Source organism: Alosa sapidissima, chromosome 12 (assembly GCF_018492685.1).
Source record: "Alosa sapidissima isolate fAloSap1 chromosome 12, fAloSap1.pri, whole genome shotgun sequence".
NCBI lineage: Eukaryota > Metazoa > Chordata > Actinopteri > Clupeiformes > Clupeidae > Alosa > Alosa sapidissima.
The window spans coordinates 6731831-6748128 of NC_055968.1; the positions used below are offsets into that span (position 1 = coordinate 6731831).

Here is a 16298-nt window from a genome sequence, read left to right on the forward strand (position 1 = left end):
TTCCATCTTCCTCCACACCAAGCATTATACATACTCTATTCTGTATAGGCAAATATAGTGTAAAGCTGATACATTTTGGCATATACAGTCTAGGGAAAACAAATGAAACACCCTAAAATATATATTTTCTGAAAGCATATCATCTGTAGATAAGATATAGCACCATTTAAAACATGTCCCATCTTCCTCCATGCCACGAACAATGCATTGCCCTCTATTCTGTATAGGCAAATCTAGTGTAAAGGGGATACATTTTAGCCTATATTGTCCAGGCAAAACAGATTAAACACCCAAAACCATTTTCTAAAAGCATATAACCTCTAGATGAGATATAACACCAGTTAAGACATGTCTTATCTTCCTCCATGCATGCACAATACAATGCCCTCTATAATGAATAGGCGAATCTAGTGTAAAGGGGATATATGTTGGCATGTTAAGTCCAGGAAAACAAATTAAACACCCTAAAATATATATTTTCTGAAAGCATATAATCTGTAGATAAGATATAACACCATTTAAAATATGTCCCATCTTCCTCCATGAATGCACAATACAATGCCCTCTATTCTGTATAGGCGAATCTAGTGTAAAGGGGATATATGTTGGCATGTACAGTCCAGGAAAAACAAATTAAACACTCTAAAATATATATTTTCTGAAAGCATATAATCTGTAGATAAGATATAGCACAATTTAAAACATGTCCCATCTTCCTCCGTGAATGCACAATACAAAGCCCTCTATTCTGTATAGGCGAATCTAGTGTAAAGCGGATACATGTTGGCCTCTTTTGTCCAGGGAAAACAGATTAAACATCCTTAACTATATATTTTCTGAAAGCATTTAACCTGCAGATGAGATATAACACCAGTTAAGACATGTCCAATCTTCCTCCATGCCATGATCAATACATTGCCCTCTATTCTGTATTGGTGAATCTAGTGTAAAGCAGATACATTTTGGCATGTACAGTCCAGGGAAAACAAATCAAACACCTTAAACTACATATTTTCTGAAAACATATAACCTGCAGATGAGATATAACACCAGTTAAGACATGTCCCATCTTCCTCCATGCCATGAACAATGCATTGCCCTCTATTCTGTATAGGCGAATCTAGTGTAAAGGGGATACATTTTAACCTATATTGTCCAGGCAAAACAGATTAAACACATCCCAAACCATATATTTTCTAAAAGCATATAACCTCTAGATGAGATATAACACCAGTTAAGACATGTCTTATCTTCCTCCATGCCATGGAGATGGTTAATAATCCTGTATTGCATTTGCTCTGTATTAAAACACATTGATTTTAGTTTATGGCTGAAAAAGGTAGAGCATTGAAACATTTTAAATTTTAACATTTAAAATCCTATTCTTGTTTAATATGACCATCATTTGATATAAATTTCACCCCTGTAGGCTGAATAGTAATTGAGATATAGCCATTCTAACCTGTTGACAGCCATTTTGGCGGCCATTTTGAAAAATGACCCCTTTCCCAAAGTCAGATTTTACTAGATTTTTATCGTTATAGTTATTTAGCATGTCCAACAGTACCAGAATCCATAAAAAAACCTTTTGTGTCAATTTTTTTGATGTTGAACCCTATCAGTGGCTTAAAAAGTGGGTATGCGCTATATGCGACGCATAGGGGCGCAGCTCCATGGGGGCACCAAAGCGATGGTAAAAAAAATAATAATAATATATTTGGTATTTTCTATATGTAGCTACTGCTGTCCGTTTCTGAATCATTTCAACATTTTCTCAATGTTCTATAACATTTTAGAGGACTAACAGGCTAGAGTAGGCGCCCTATCTCATAAGATTCCATCATAGAATTTTGACATAGAAAAGGGAGTGGGGGCGCTGTGAGCGCTGGGTGAGCAGATAGGCCTACGAGTAGTGAGTTGCCGTCTATGGAAAAATATGGATACAGCAAAAAAAAAAGCTGTTGACGACTAAAAATAGAAAAAGAAAGAGGGAAAAGGAGATGGCATGTCAAGGGATGCAACAACAGTTAAATAAGTGGACTGTGAAAGGCAACAGGAAGGATTTAAAGTGATGACGTCTGTACTTGGAGGCTTGCAAATATGAATGTTAACAGACTAACTAGTGTCTGTTAAGCATAATGCCGATTGAAACATAGCCTATTCCATTCAGATAGCTAGGTGGCTACCATGCTCATACTGCACTTTTAATTGCCAACTGCAAACAGAAATGTCATGCTAGCAGCAACTCATTACATGTTTCTATATCCTAACAATGAAGGCTCCTTGTAAAAACTTAATATTGTGTTGTCAATGTGGTGCAAACAAACAAGGCTAGAGTGCCTATCAGCCTTATCCATTGTGAGCAATAGCTGGCAAAAGGACGTTATGAGAACCGTTTAGACTCTCTTAAAGTGGCAATGCACCATTTATCAATACTTATCAAGTATGACATCAAGTTAAACATCAAACTGGCAGCATTTCTTTAAAAACATATTCAATAGACACTAATGCACAGTAATAGTGTAAATTATTGGCCTTTTGTTTTGCTTTAGTTGTTTGTGTTTTTTTTTTGGGGGGGGGGCGCCAATATTGTTGTTGCATACCCTTAAAAAATGGGTAGCTGCGCCCCTGAACCCTATATTGACCCGCCTATTAGGCTAATTGGGCTACCAATCTTGCAGTCGCAATAAACAATGGATCCGAGACATTTTCCTGTTCCTATATTCTGTTTATGTAGGCTAATGTATTTGTGAATGTAGCCTGCACAATGCAAAGAAATAAAAGATAAACTGTTGCATTTCCATACTCATAGACATTGCGAGACACTTATCTCTTCTATGATCTCATCCCAGAAAACAATTCTTTGACTTGTTCGTTTTTTGAACATTTATTTTATCTAATGACATGGCAAACATGATTAATTGAATCCACATATCCTTGCACTTGCAAAACTATTTTTCACTAGCCTAAAACCATGAGACTGAAAGCTAATTGCGTTCACGTTCCTCTTAAAGTGACAGGCACTCAATTAGATTTACACACCACAAATGTGATGATATTAAAGACAAGTGTAGCCTAATCATTTAAATATCAATGATGTATTCAAATTACTAAATATGTTTAGCTATTAGTAATCATGTAGATCATAAAATACTATAAATAATTAACAATATAAGTTTATAGTTTATATGAATTCCAAAATATGACAACCATCATTTTCTGTGTGTGTGTGTGGAGGGTCAATCAAATTCTATGATTGCCACTGATGTGAATGATCTCACAAATCACACAAACCAAATACATTTTTAAAAAAATTGCAATAGTATCGAAATCGAGATTCTTCACTTGCTATTGGTATTGAAACAATAATGTTGGTATCGTGACATCAGGAGTTGTGAATGTGCCCACCAAAGCTGAGACCAAACCTACGCCCTTGCATTGAAGAGCTCTCAGGATGTGGTATGGCAAGGATCCACGTCTGACAGCTTCAGACTTTAAAAAATCTCTCTTTTCCTTAGTAGAATGGAAAAGGCTCCTAGTCAAAAGGGGCAGCTTGGTTTGTTTTGCACTGGATTACTTTGCAATGCCATACACCAAATTTGCTTTGCACTGGATTTTCTTTGCAATTCCATACACTAAATTTCACAGGAAGTTAGAAAGAAAGCTAGTTCTTTCTCTTAATGTAGGTTGAAGTAAGAAAAATCTAGAAAACAAATGTCTGAAACAAACTGCTGCTCTAAGCCAACCTCTACTGCTTTCCAAATGAGGCTCAAATGATTATATCAATAAAATTAATCTAATTAGAGAACCACACTTTTCCATCCAGGAATCCCACTAATGATGGACATCAATGACCCTTGTTGATGACGTTTCATGATTGATGACGAGTCTTTGACAGATGTGGCCGCTTGCAGATTTGTCACTTTGTGATATACTAGAGACGCACACAAATATGCATGACATGTTTAAAAGTCAAAATTGTATGTAGTACTACATGTACTGGACCATGAATATGCCACCCAAAAAACAAACACCTAAATAGCATAAATAAGCTCCACGTGGGTATCGAACCAGGAATAAATTGACCTGTTTGCTTGGTAATCAGACGTCTATCCACATGCGCCACAAACCAGCTGACGGCACTCACAGAAATTGACTTCAGTTGTATGATTAAAAGAAGTCCGCTAACGTTATTACAAGTTAACATAGCTGTTCATGTTATCTGGCTACCATGTTATCATGCTACCGTTGCCCAAGCCATTCAGTAGGCCTTCAAAGTATCATGGTTAAGTTTTACAAACGTTTCACTGAGATTAGGCTGTGGCCGCCTCTACCTGAAGTGTCTGTAGAGGCACATGAACAAACGTCAGCAAATAAATCAAATCAAATGTGTTGCCTAATTGTGTATCCTTTTGTCATGCCTATTCTTTTAAGAATTCAGTTCATGAAACACACCCAGAGGAAACTTTTGCTTCTCATTTGTATCCCTTCTGTTGCTAAGGAGGCAAAATGGTGATTCGCTTTTAAGGATCATTTAAGTATTACTTTTTTCACAATTATTTCTCCTAATTTTGCCTTAGGAGAAATAAAACAAGCAAAAGATGAGACACATAGCAATAAGACAAGTAGGAGTCACAAGAGATAGTAGTTTGAGAAGCAGGAGAAATACAGGAGATCTCTTATATGTTTGAGTGTAGTCTCACTTACAACTTGTTTCTCCTTAGGAGAAATAATAGAGCAGATGGAGTCACATAAGAGATATTAGTTTGAGAAGCAGGAGAAATACGGGAGATCTCTTATATGTTTGAGTGTAGTCTCATTTGCAACTTGTTTTTCCTTAGGAGAAATAATAGAGCAAATGAGGAGACATTGCAATGAGAAACTGTTGAGAAGTAGGAGTTACAATTGAGATATCAGTTTGAGGGTCAAAAAATAGGGCACTCCATAGCATTTCAAACTTTTATTTTATAAAACAAAGCAAAGCAGTTGTACTTTAAAAATGGACTTTAAGCAATGGGAGCTTGCACAGTTGCACTTTAAAATGGACTTCAAGCAATGGAAGCATGTTAATGCTTTGATATGTTCAATGCAACTATTATGCAATAGTTGTTCAATGCAACTATTATGCTATTATATGTTCTTTTTATAATGTGTATTCTTATTTTTTATTTTTTTGTGTGTGTGAGTGTGTATGTGAGTATTATTTTTAAAAGCTGCACAAGCAAATTGCATTGTACGGACCAACTGCACAATGACAATTTAAGTCTATCTATAAATCATACAACATGGAGAAATGAACTAATAAACAATAACATAAACAAACTGAACTTGTGCCAAAGCGTGCCATACTGTGTACAATGGTGGATGAAAGCGTGGGCTGGTCAATCTGAGTCTTTTATCCTGGTGGTGGAACCAACCAAAGGGAGGAGGGAGAGAAGAGCAGAAAATAGAACATTGTTAGTTTGTGAGCCACTCAAAAATACAAAGTAAGACATTTGTTTGACCGTCTGCTTTCATAACTGTGGGAATTTTGATACAGCACAAAGATCAGACACACCTTATTAATCACTTAAACACAGAATGGGGGATGTGATAGCTACCACTCACATGTGCTATATGTTGCCCAATTGAAAAACAGATTGTATTGATATATTTGTCAAGCTTAAACAAGTTTGTTGAATTCCCTCACCTCAACCTTGTTTTGGTTGGACTAAGCCTATTCAGTGTAAAAAAAAAAATGGGCATCTGAAAATAGTTTAGTTCAGAGTCCTGATGTCAAAAAAGTAATTTGGGCAATTTCTTTTGTCATCTGGGAGCTGGCTCCATAGTCAGAACGCATAACAACTAAATGCAGCGTTGCCTTGTTTAGTTCTGATAGTGGGTTTCAACAGGAACATTTCTCCTGTGATCAATGAGGTTTAAGTGATGAGTATTGCTGGAACATGTCACACAGTCTCATTGAAGGGCAAATCTGGTGTAAACTGATTCAAAGCCTTGTTGTTCGAGCTCACCAGGCACTGTCCAAAGGACAAAGAACAATTAAATGTGTCATAACCTAGACAAGTTATGGACAAGAAAGTAAAGCTGACTCAATATGGCAAAAAAGCCTTCGGTATCTTCTTTCCATTACAGGGTTTCCCCAGGTTTGACCACCCCAAATAAGACTTTTTTTAAGACCACTTACATGAAAATTAAGACCTACATCACACCCATTATGCGGTTGTAAAACACCAGATCAAATCCATAATGACAATTAAAACAACACTTCCCCATGATGTGCTGTCCTCTCCTTTCGACTGATTATGTTGATTCATTGCTGCCAGTGCGAAAACCCAAAGTATTGTTTGCGCATATCCTAAGAAATTAGACTAGTGTAGTTGCCACGATACCAAAATTATTGTTTCGATACCACATCAAGAATTGTGATTTCGATACTTCTTCGATAATTCTTAAAAAATGTATTTGATTTGGGGGCCCAGACCACCTTGACATAATATATGTCAATAGTAATAGTAATAGTAATATTGAATATAGTGTTATCATTCACACCAGTGGGCATCCTAGATTCTGCTCGACTCTTTCCACACACACGGAAAATTATTGCTTATTTCATATGTTTCCATTTCATATAGCTTCGAATTCATATAAAGTGTACAGTTAATGTATAGTATTTTTTAATCTGCATAATTACTATTAATCTGCTTAATTGCTAAACATATTTAGTCATTTGAATACTTAATATTTATTTTTAAACTATTACACCTAGGCAAATTTAAATGTGGTGTGTAGGCCTAGGTTTAATTGAGTGTGTTGTCACTTTAAGAAATACATGAGTAATTACTGTATCCTTCAGTCTCACGGTTTTAGGCTAGTGAATAATAGTTGCACATAATGCATAAGGATATGTGGATGAAATTCATTGTTGTCTGTCATTAGATAAAATAAATGTAAATAAAAAACTATCAAGTTCATAGAAGGGATCATGTTCAATAATGATTTTAGCACTAATTACGAATGACATACATGACCTGAGCTAGCAGAATTAGTTAGCAAGGAGCTCTCCAGATGTAAAAGTTTGCAAAGGTTGCGCTGCCTATTTCTAAATGACATTAAACCCAATAGTAGACCTACGTACATCTCATAGCCTAGGTAGGTTAGCAACACAAAGTTGAGAGGTGCAAGTGAGCAAATCAACTTGATATTAGCCTATTATTATGTGTTACCACAGAATCACTTAAGCTAAACTAGCAGCCATGTCTCGCTGTTTATGGCACGACAGCTGCACATATGTGTGTGAGGAGAAAAGACGCACAGCCACAGGCTTGGGGAGGAGGCACTAGAAGCATGCCTTGTGCACACAAACAAGAACACGGTCATTCTTAAAAGTATTGATACTAATAAAATTAGGTATTGTGACAACTGCTAATAGCTATTGCGACACTTTTGTAGTATCGGTGCACCGTGCAACACTAAATTAGACGATCTCTGACGTTAATCAACCCCCTGTTGAATTTTCACATTGTTGTTGTTTTTTCCTAGCCTAGAAATCTAGACGCACCCTAGCGGCGGCAAATTAATTTGCTCAGCCTGTACGTCTAGTATCAAACCATAGGGATTTCTATTGGCTGACGCCGTGGACGTCATCCAATCACAGCGCTCTATTTTGTTAGAGAGTCTTAAGGCGGGCTTAACAGGATGGCGACAGTCCTGCGACAGTGAACAACAAGGAAGGTGGCTATGGCAAACGAAGAGCGGTTGTTTGAATCGGCGTTGGCGTCAACTTTGGAGGAGTTGGACTTGTGCTTTTCTTTGAAAGTTGAGCAACACAATGCACTTAAGTCATTCCTTTCGAAGAAGGATGTATTTGCCGTTTTGCCGACCGGATATGGATATGGTCGTAGCGCTGACCTATTGCATGCCTAGGCAGTTTGAAAGACAATTCTCTGCCCGCCCCTTGGATTAAGCGAGGTGAATGGCTCGATTCCAGACTATACATTTCAATGATATAGGATGGCCCGCCAGGCTAGTTTTTTCCCCCATTTCACCTTGCTTGCAGGCTAGTTTAATTCAAATTGAAGACATTCGTTTAAAAAATTAAGACTTTGGCAACGGAATTTAAGACTTTTTCAGACCTTAATTAAGGCATTTAAGACCGTTTAAAGACTTTTAAGACCCCGCGGCTACCCTGCATTATGTCAGGAATACTTCTAAGAAGTACTTCTATACGGCTCTGGGCTATACTTCCCTGTCCATAACTCAGAATTGGCTGTGCCACATTTTCTTTTTCCTATGAACAGCACACAGTGATTTCCAACAAGAGCTATGGATCAATTCATACCGGATTTGTCCTTTAAGTGATTTGTAAACAAGGAGTGCTTTAGGGTCAATCCGGTAAATCAAAGACAATGACTCAATATTACATCTAAATTAGCCCAAAACATTTAGCTCTGATCACTCAAGAGACACTGACAATTGTCAAGAACAAAAACAAAATACAGAAAATACAGTATACACCAGGGGTATTCAATTAATCTTCAGCGAGGTCGTTACGGAAAATTTCCTCAAGCAAAGGTCCGGAGCATCATAATGTTTAGGCTATGTATATGTATGTATGTATAATATATATATACAGGGGCGGAGCCAGAGGGGTGGCTCCAGGTGGCACAGGCCACCCTTGAGATTCGATTGGCCACCCCAAATCCTAGTCTACGATTGGCCATTAACATGGTGTAAGGCGGGACCTTTCTTGATGCACTTGCAGCAGTGTGAAGTGTCAGACGTCAGAAATGTAAGTGGCAAACACACTTGCCTTTATTGGCCTGCGGCACAATTGAACTGCGGAACGAAAGGTTTCCCTGATCAGGAAATACTCCTTAATACGCAACTTTATGTAGGCTTAACAAAAAATTATTTCACTTGTCTCGCAGGATTGAAGGCAGAATGTGGGCTGTTGCGCAAATAGATGAATGAGGGTCGGGAGATTCCGTTAACAAAAACCTAAAGTTTTGCCAACATTTTCTCCATTATTATCGTAAAATATGTCTCCATGCAGGGCAGGGCTGGTTCTAACCTAGGCTAGGCTACTATATTTGGGTGGGCTGGTAGAAATTTTGGGTGGGCAACATAGCAAAGCTGTCAAATTGGATCAAAACTAACATAAACACAAAACAAACACAAAACAATCAGTACTACCTAGCTTGAGTTGCTGCAGCCAACAGCCAGGGATAGGCAGTATGTCTGATACATGTATGTAAAATACAAAATAGTATGTTGTCATTTTTATTTTATTTAGTTGGAAAAAAATGGCATCATATTTTGTATCAAAATACTTTATAGGTTTGTAGTTTAAAAATAGTGCCAAATTATTTTGGTAAAACCAATAACCTACTTTTGGTGATGTGATTATAAAAGTGCAAAACAATGAATGCAGCACTGGTGCTGACTTGTAATTTGCCCAGAGTTGTTGTGATCAGAATATTGAGATTCAGGGAGATAAGTTTCTTGAGAACTTTAGTCATCCAATTCAAACACATGGAAGTCATCCAATTCAAACACATGTAACCGGTTATGTGGTTGCCCTGCAAGAAGTTGCAGCATGTGCAACGTGCACAATGTTTGCACACATCCACAATACACTCCTTCATACCAACCTCAAGTTTCTTGAGCACACATCCACAATACACTTCTTCATACCAACCTCAAAACTGATGATTAATCATCTAATCGGAAGACATGGAACCGGTTATGGTTGCCCTGCAACAAGTTACCCCACGTGAAAATTTAATTAATAATTTGCCCAGACCCTTTGTGATCATAATATTGAGATTCAGGAAGATGAAATTGCTCACATACACAATACACTCCTTCATACCAACCTCAAGTTTCTTGAGAAAATAAACAAATAGATAAAAAAGCAGGTCAAATTATTGTAACAGCTACAAAAATAGATGGCCATAGAGTGGGGGAAATGTCTTGGATGAGTATATTTTGTATATCTTCATTTACAGTAATATAATAAAATTGATTATATTTTAATGTCCCCATGATGGAATTTGTTTTAGAACAGCATAGCCCAATGACAGACAACTTAGATAATTAACTTTAATATGTTTGTATTAAATTTTATTCAAATACAAAGACCTGCAAGAAGTTGCACCATGTGCAACGTGCACAATGTTTGCACACATCCACAATACACTCCTTCATACCAACCTCAAGTTTCAAGAAACTGATGATTAATCATCTAATCGGAAGACATGGAACCGGTTATGGTTGCCCTGCAACAAGTTACCCCACGTGAAAATTTAATTAATAATTTGCCCAGACTTGTTGTGATCATAATATTGAGATTCAGGAAGATGAAATTACATTATACAAATACAAAGACATTTTATGTGAGAGTAAGGTATTTGTGTTTTTTTGTCCTTCAATTTATAAGTATGGTGTTTGCATCTGGTTTCCCTAATGTATTTGTGCTAATTTCACATCTAGAGCCTGTTTCTGTTTATCTGGATGTTTTGCCTCATGCCACCCTTGAATCAGTGCCTCACTAGTCCCACCCTTGTTAAAAATGTCTAGAATCGCCACTGTGTATATATAATATTAGGATGAATGGATAGAGCCTAGTTGTAGATAGATAGATAGATAGATAGATACTTTATTGATCCCCAAGGGGAAATTCAAGAAGATTGTAGGCCTAGGCCTAATGTTTAATGTGAAATAAAATAAGTAGCCTAAAAGGCAACATTCGAAATGAGGAGAAATAAGGCAAGATAAGAGTGATTGGGGAGAAAAACTAGTAGCCTTGGCTATTTTAAAGATCTTAACGTGAACTTAAAATAAAATTTGAGCTGAGACAAGGCTGGTTCCTTGAACCCATTAATCAGCAAGTTTAGTTTTTTTTTTTAATGTTGACCCGAAATCCTGGAAACCCAGGAACATCACGTTGTTGGGCAGTGAATGCATGTCGGCTTAACTAGATTGTGGATCAATCATATTGCCTTCTTAAATCGTAAAATATTCTGTGGTCTCAGTTCACTATTGAATGGGCCTAGCCTACCCTATGCTTGCTCAATATGCTTTGTCTAGTAGAGGTGCTTCAAATTGGCGCTTTTAAAAATCGCCTGTCTCAGAATAGAAGAGGTCCAGGGCAATTCTGCGCAAAACTGTCACATCCATATTTAGCCTAGTTGGCGTTAAAGACGTGACAGTTTTGCGTGGTATTGCCCCCGTATCATTATATAAAGCTCTGTTCTCGCTGTCTAGCTTCCTCCTCTTTGAGCAATCGATGATTTGAAAATAACTTACTTATCGTTAACTTAGATATCCATCTGATTGTTTCTCGTCCCATCTCCTCTCCTCGCTCGTTTCAGGCTATCAGTCTCTTCCCCATAGTAGGCTACTTTACTCACTGACTCGACTTTATCAGAATTCACAGATTTCACTGGCTGAGTAGCAGCAAGCGAAATGATGGTTCCTGAAGCTCCTGAAGTAAATGCTGTTATCCTAACCAACGAAACATTTAGCGCAACTTTGAAATCTTACGTGAAAATCTAAATTAGGCTATTATGGTCTGGGTCCGGATAGGATCACGTCACAGTCCGGACTCGGATCGCGGTCCGCCATTTGGTGATCCCTGGTATACACCATACAACAAATATTGTTGGTGAGTTAATCATTTTGGCCATGTCATTTTTTTTACTTTTGATGTATGTTCAGCCCATCTGTAAAATATCTTCATAAAACCTAGTGGAAATTTCGCCTCTATCATTTCTATGACAATGTGATTTTGTAGCTTTCGTAGCTACACAGTTTGATGTTAACTGTAAAACTAAAGGTTGAATCATTTTAGTGCAATAGAGGCCTACCCTTTATAAAAAGCCCACCAATAATGCTCACCACAATTGGAATTAATTTAAAATAAGAGAAAATTACCCCAGCTTCATGGATGTTTTGGAACCTCCAGCCCTCGTAACAAAAGCCTTCTTGACCTTTGCGGATTCCACAGCAGCATATTATGTATACACGAAAATTAGTAATTTTAATGGCATGGGTTACAAATTTGAGCCTGTGAGGGACAGGCCTGTAGTGTCTTGACTGCCACTAGATGGGTTTCAGGCTCCAGCTCAACCTTCAGTAGGATCATTTGGGTGAAAATGACTGTGTGGGCGCTGCCGGAGCATGGACACTGGAATCTATCTGTTGCAAAGCAGTGGCGAAACGTAGGGAAAATGTTCAAGGAAGCCAAAGTGATGGGAAAAATATGTTTATTTATGTATGTGTTTATTTCAGGGGGTATACATTTTGTGCAATGTACAACATACATTTTGTGCGGCACAATATAGGCTACTGTAGACCTAACCTACAGGTCATGTAGAAAACTGGACGAGGGGCGCTTGAGACAGCAACACGCACGCTATCTCTCTGTCTCCCTCCATCCCTCACACACACACATTGCCTACTGTACACCCTCCACACAACTGCATACTCACTCACCACCACTACATTAGGCCTATGCGAAGGCTACAGTGCATATACAAATAAGCTATATAACACGCATTGTCACGTCAATGTAGGCTAACGCACCCTTGAAACTGCTAAAAACTTCGTTACCCCAAGTTGACCCCAGATACACGGAGGATACACGAGTTTGCCGTTTATTTTAGGCTAACATTAGTGGAGAATTTGCAGATTTTTACCTTGTGGATGTTGATATTGCCCGAGTCTCTTGGATAGCAGCACTGCGAGTTAAACTCCCTCGCATCAACAATCTGCCCTGAGACGGTGAACAACTGGCTTCAGGGTGAGTAGAAAGGGACATTGGATTCTGTTTACAGACCCGCTGTGGTTTAGTTACCAGCTAGTAAAAGCATTATTATCGATCTGTGATATCGTCGGAGTCATGGTTTATACTCTCTATGGTCGGAGTGCTAGCTTGTGGAGTTTGACATAAGAGTGTTTCCAAGGTGTTTAGCTGCTAGCCCTTTCCTAGGTTGGATCGTATGGTAGCCTATCTAACACTGGACCTCATCTGAGGCTACTTCGAGATATTATTCCAAAGGGGACAGATAGGCTACTGCACTTAAAACTTTAAACGATTGAACGAACCTTCCTGGACTTTGTAATTGCGACCAGTGACTGCATTGGGTGAACGAAGCCGAAGTTGAAACTTAGGCTCCATGGCACATAGACTGTGGGCTCGCCCTTCTATGAATTGAAAAAGACTACAAGCTGCCCCACCAAGTTTGCGATAAAGTAAGCAAGAAAAGGGTTTTTTAAGTCAGGATATGGCAAGTCAATGGCATTTATTTGTCCAAAGTTACAGACCAGTTTCCATAGTGCACATCTTATCAATAGTTTGAATGTCGTGTGTGTTTCTGCTCATTGACAAAATAGCTTTCAGTATGATTCATGCCCAATTAATTTCCCCTGTTAAAGTGTTCGCCTTTGTTTCACTAGTTTGGTTTCATTTTGTATGAGATTTTGTGATGTAGGCTAGCCTATGATAAATGGCTTATGGCCAATATGTAACTCAGCTAGGCCTAATGTTAGTTTCCTCAGCCATGTCAGCTAGCCTCAGACTCATTATCTGCTATGGCTGCTAGTGCTAGTGCAGAGTAGCTTACAATTTTATCCCTTTTAATAAATTCAGCCATTTTAATCATTGTACCAATGAGAAGAAATAAAATACATCTGTTATATCACCTTTACTTTAAATTCCAGTTCAGTTCATCTTTAAAGGCCAGTTATTGAATGGACTCAGGATACTATGCATCCTGATAAAGTTCCCTTGGCCTTTGTAATTAAAAGATAGATAGATAGCCCATCACATACCCTTCACCATACCTAGATATATCATGGTTTTATTTCAGTTAGGCTAATAGCTGGTTTGATTTGCATGCTACAGATTCTATTGATTGCAAAAGAAATGTTGACTGGCAAGTTATTCATGACTGCAGATGCTGACTTGCCTATTTCTCGATCCCTCGACCGCAGCAACGCTACTTCCTAGTTTACCTGGGTTACAAGAATGCCCTTTCACTCCTGTTACAATATGCTGTAATTTATAGCAGGTTAAACAAAAGTGAGAACATATTGTGGGGCAAAATATATATTTACCATTTTGGTACGCTGTTTGTTCAGCAATTTGATCTGATGGTCTAGCATAGTCTTCCAATTTTTTAAGAAGCTGCCGGCCTCTTTTCAGTGGAATTGAGCTGGAACCAGTTTAAACCAGTGGCAATAACGTTAGCTTCGTCATCTTGACTGACATCCCAGACATTTTAAAATTCCGTGCATTTTGGTTACAGCATGGCTTAACACCATTCGAAACATACAGAATAAAGCTGTATAAGGCAAAGTAAGCTAGCACTAGCAACGTTACATTGTCTAACGTTAGCTTTATATACAAGCGGCACAGCCAGTGATGTAACTTACAAGTAGCTAACATTAACTAGCTATCATAGCTAACTTTATGTGCTGCTTCGTCAGGTTGTTCAATGATATATTGAGTCTAAAAATATGCAAGAACGTTAGCAAATTACCAAAATGTTAATGTACCTTCTCTGAGTTTTCGTGGTGGCAAGTTCTGCACAATCCTTCATACCCACACACCGTTTCACTTGGTTTCACTGGGCGCCAAATCTAGACTGCATTTTCTGGAGTCTTCCGCACGCGAGTTTATCTCGTCCGACCATCATAGACCTCTGGAGTCTAACTTGATTTCTCTAACTTGCTAACAAGTCGCAAGTTAGCTCTGGGGTAGCAAAAATCAAATTGTGCCGCCTTCACGTACCATTGATTATAATATCTACTCGAAGGTTGAAGACAAAAGTGCATTCAGGAAAACGTCTGCGTCTCCGATTTCGTCGTCTCCCTGCGCCAGAATTTAACAGGTGATCTCCTTACATGGGCATAGATGGTAGCTTTTTTGTAGGCGAACTTCAGAGGTCTGTCAGAGCATCGTCATGTGTGGTGGTCACATCACGGTAAGGCCTACTGTTTGCAAATGTGAACTTGAAAATATGTGCAATTAAAACAAATAAGCCAATGAAAATCATTTGAGAATTGTTGTAGCCTACAACAGCTAGAGCTCTTACAGATCAGACTAATTTATAAAACAAATAGGTCTGGATGAGCATTACATTAGTTCACTTAGAGAGCTCTCTGATGGATAAGCCTGAGTAAAATATGAGATATATAAATTGAGCAAGTCTGAGTATTGTATAAGCCTTTGCTGAGATCTCTTTTGTAAATCAAAAAAGGACTAAACTGAGATGACTAGAATGAGAACGGTTCAAGCTTGTGAAGAGATCTCTTTTACAGAACTGATGGAGCCTAATCTGAGATTTACCAAAAAGATCTGAAATGAGAATTGCATGAGTTTACAGAGAAAGCTCTCTGGTGGATCAGCCTGAGTAAAATATGAGATGTATAAATTAGACAACACTGAGCATTATTTAAAATATTGATGAGATCTCATTTGTATATTAAAGGGAGTCTACACTGAGATAACTTAACTCTTTTGCTCCAGAGACAAACCTGAGAAGCGGGAGACAAAAGCAATAATCTCATTTTTATATCACTGTGATCTCATTATTGTCTAGGAGAAACAATTGAGAAAGAGAGGAGCTCTCATTTTAACATTTTCTTTCCTCTGGGCAGGCATTGAAACCCACACTGCAATGGGCAGGATAAGTCTATAACGTGTCCATATTTTACACAAAATTTGCGCACAGGGAGAGTCAAAACTCTTAGTTATATAGGCTATTAACATTAATGTTGCTGACATGTAAACATGGGTTTGATGTTTTTTTGATACTTTATTTCCCAATTCATAAGTTGGTGCTTCTCCTGTGGTGCAACAGGTTAATGCCTATACATTGCTTTTTGACGCAGTCGACATGGGTTCAATCCTCCCCAACACACTTTTTTTTTTTTTTTTTTTCTTTTTTTTTTTTTTTTTTTTAGACCAGCAACGCTTCCTCAATTTAGGCTACAGATAGACTAGGTGGCCACAGAGAGCCTGACCAGCAGTCAGTGAAATGTTTGAAAACTTAACCGTGATACTTTGAAGACCTATACTGGCTTGGGCAACTGCTGTAGCAAGACAACACCATCAGCCGTGTTAACTTGCTACAATCATCAGCTGACTTCTTCTAATTATATAGACTAAGTCAAGTACATTTCACTATGACTTATCAGCTGTTTTGTGGTGCAAGTACGTAGATGAATGGTTATCATGTAAGCGATTTAATTTAGGAAGCCGGTTCGATACCCACGTGGAGTTATTATTGGGT

At 38.1% G+C, this 16298-nt stretch overlaps 1 protein-coding gene and 1 long non-coding RNA gene across 6 annotated transcripts in view; one reads left to right on the forward strand and one right to left on the reverse strand.

Moving 5' to 3' along the window:
• LOC121724902 (coiled-coil domain-containing protein 18-like) overlaps positions 1–16298 on the forward strand; it is a 57154-nt gene that overhangs the window by 22029 nt on the left and 18827 nt on the right. The gene's annotated exons all lie outside the window — the stretch shown is intronic.
• On the reverse strand, positions 5341–14848 carry LOC121724931. 2 transcript variants are annotated; one of them, XR_006035334.1, is made up of 3 exons: positions 14560–14848; positions 14119–14216; positions 5341–5400 (listed from the first exon to the last, which is right to left on the reverse strand). It is a non-coding gene; the product is annotated as an uncharacterized LOC121724931 (long non-coding RNA). The 2 variants fall into 2 exon arrangements; XR_006035335.1 differs by lacking the exon at positions 5341–5400 and adding an exon at positions 13959–14016.